Source organism: Akebia trifoliata, chromosome 11 (assembly GCF_017979445.1).
Source record: "Akebia trifoliata isolate Shusen 1 chromosome 11, ASM1797944v1, whole genome shotgun sequence".
Lineage (NCBI taxonomy): Eukaryota > Viridiplantae > Streptophyta > Magnoliopsida > Ranunculales > Lardizabalaceae > Akebia > Akebia trifoliata.
In genome coordinates, this window is record NC_141385.1 from 16521975 (window position 1) to 16525296 (window position 3322).

At 35.8% G+C, this 3322-nt stretch overlaps 1 pseudogene; it reads right to left on the reverse strand.

Moving 5' to 3' along the window:
- Window positions 1-622: 622 nt before the first annotated feature.
- Window positions 623-2029, reverse strand: LOC147391055 (phosphoethanolamine N-methyltransferase 2 pseudogene; annotated as a pseudogene).
- Between the last annotated feature and the right edge of the window lie 1293 nt (window positions 2030-3322).

Consider the following 3322-nt stretch of genomic DNA (forward strand, 5'->3'; position numbering starts at 1 on the left):
TTTTTTTTATGATCCGATCAAAGATCACTTTGAGTGACCCTAAACAAATCAAGATTCCACCAAATATTTGAATTGATGATAGAATGATACTTATTGAGATAAGGAACGATGAACACATTTTGTTTTTGTTTTTTTTTTTAAACATACGTGGCAAACCTTTGGAGAACATAGGTTAACTTAAATAACTCATAAGGCCTCAAATTTAGCTAAGGGTCATTAAACCAACGTGTTTTATCATATTGGTAATCCAATGTCACAAATTTCTAGATTAAATAGAAAAGTTTGGATTTAAAAGTAAAATTCACATTTTTTTTTTGATCTAATGTTTTGAAAATGCACGATTACAAAATCTCAAATCAAAAATAAAAATTAGAGATTTTCTTGAAGATTTTCTTTTGAAAGTTCTTAAAATTTCGATTTCCATAAGCCTATGACATTGGATGATGATTTCAAGTGACACACGATGAGTTCAACGACTCTTATTAACAAATAAGCCTTACTAAGTTGGTTAGGTTAGCCCCATCCATAATTTGTTGAATAAAACATTTTATAAAGTAAACACTTGTTTCGTGAGAGTGAGAGAGAGAGCACTAGCTAGCTATTTAGTAGTAGATAAGAGAAATCACTTTTTCTTGGCAATGAACAAGCCCTACCTCTGCTCACCCGATGAACTCCTGGCCAGCTTTGCCTTCCAACCGTTGACAATAAATATCATTGTAATCCTCTATAGAGAAGTCAGAGATGAATTCCTCTTTGTCTTTCTCAATGTCATCTAGTTCCTTGTGCAGAACTTTCATGAACTGGTCGGTCCTATCTTCGGCTATAACCTCATCAAAACCAGCATCTTTAAGCGTCTGGCCATATGTATCTACATCATGCAGATCATAACCTCGTTGCGTAATATACTCCTTAAATTCACTTGATGGAGATTCAGCTCTTTTGCAGTGAGCACTTATAAGAACTTTACATCCTGGTTTCAACCACTTGAAGAAGGTTTTAGATAATGCAGGTTTGTCTTGTATGTGGAGAATAGTGTCACGGCTATAGATCACATCGAATGTGTTATCAGGATAAGTCTTCTTGGTACAGTCGGCAACCTCAAATGCAACTAAACGTTGGTGCCCAATGGCACATTCAAGCGCAAGAGAAACCATGTTCACGGACAGATCAATCCTGACAACCTCGACATCCAACTTTTCAGCCATGTAGAAGTCACCTCCGCCAATGCCACACCCAACATCAAGGACTTTCTGGCCAGGTTTAAGTTCCAGCTTTGCAACAAATTCCTTTATTGTATCAATCCCCCCAGTGCTCAAAAAATCTTCTCCAAATACACGTTCATGGCGCAATATTCCACTACATTTGTACTGTACGTTATCCAAGAATTGTTGAAATCCCTTATGTCCCTGCGAACTAACTTTTTTCCATAGCCAGCAAATCTGATTTTGGTTCTTTTTATTCTTTACATAAGCTCTAATACACTTGCAATTAATAAGAGAGAGCTCAAAGGAGTTTCCAACCCCATCATGCATAAGACAGTCCTTAAAGACCTGCAGTAAACCTTGGTATAAAAACTTGGTTCTCGGTAGTGTGTTGCATTGTTTCTTCGCTTGCAATTACCAGATTGATGAAAACAAGATTCTCTAAAGAAAATATACCCTCCAACCTTTAACCATTTAACCATACTCTCGATCAGATTCTCAACCTCCTTATCTGACAGATACATTAGTAGCCAATTCGAGAATATCAAATCGATGGATTCAGAGGCAATCTTCAGGTTGGGAGACGTTATGGCAGCACACATAAACTTGACATTCTTAAAATGACCACTGATGATTTCATTTTTCTTTATCACACTCTCAATGAAGTCCAAAGCTAGAACTTCACCAGCCTCTTTAGCTAACTCACCAGTGAAACAACCAATACCTGCCCCTAACTCTAGAATAGATTTTCCTTTAACAGATGGGAGTAGAGAGAGAGAGAAAGAAAGAAAGAGAGAGAGAGAAACGCCCTCTCTCTTTGCTACCATTTTCAGCATAGGTGAGCAAGAAACAGAAATAAAAAAAACGTCTCTCTGCTGCCTCTTCTCCACACAGAAAAACAGCCACCATTAACATTCTGTTAAAGCTCGAGATTGACGTAAAAAAACTCATGGAACCTAATCCATTGGCCACGGTTTTTGTTCACTTCTATTACCGATTGCCAAATTTCATGTTTAATAGAAACACAACACAGTTCTTGGTTCAGATTTGAAACCCACGAATCAGATTTTCGCGAAGATATCGAAACAAGTCAAAAGGATTTTTTTTTCGATTGATATCTTAAATTTCACTCACAATCAAAAACCGATCAAATTTATGGGTGAAAATCGATCGGACTGAGAGGTTTTCCAAATCTCTGCTAGATATAACGATGGAGCTGGGTATAAAAACCATGAAGGAGATGATGTGTACATTTTTAAAGAAGCCGTTTTGTCTTTTGGCACACCAAACACATCATCATGTTTTGGTGGTGTAAACAAAAAAAAAACAGTAACTTATTTTTCGCACACCAAGCGCACTAGCACCTATTGACAGAACCTTAAAAGAATTTTCATTAATTCCTTCCTGTTGTCAATGGACAGCATGCTGAAATTTTTTTTTATTTTTTTATTTTTATTTTTATTTTTTAAAAACAAATAAAAAATGTTGTTGAATGGTACATCACACACCCTTAAACGATTTTTTTTTTTGTTTGAAAAATACTCAAAGATAGAACCCTAAAAAAAATAAAAAAAAATAAAAACTTCAAGATCCATTAGTCATCACTCCATCCTTAATTAAATCTCTTTATCTATTTAGGGTCATTCTAAATAACCCTCGATTGAATCATAAGAAAATTACGTGCCAAATAGAAATATTCAAAATTGAATCAATAGAGGATAATATGTAAAGAATAACATCTTCCAATAAATAACAATATGCTATCAACCATTCTCATGCCCTTAACCTCCCGATATCATGCCTTATTTTGGGTTATCCCAAATGTCCCTTAAACAAGTCATAGCAATTAATCCAAACAACGTTGAGAGAGCGCAATAGTCCTAACAAATAATCGAACCAAATAATCTAAAAACAAACATAATAATAAAAAATCTAGGTCTAAATGACAATATTTTCAAACTTGGGGTTTTTCAAGTTTGATCCTCAAAAGTCCCCAGCGGAGTCGCCACTAAAAGCGTCCTCAATCCGCGGGGTGCGCGGATCCGTTTTTGACCCTTGAGGTTTGGGAGTCGCCACCTAGTTATTAAGGTCTAGGAAGCAAACTGACTTTAAAAAAGGTA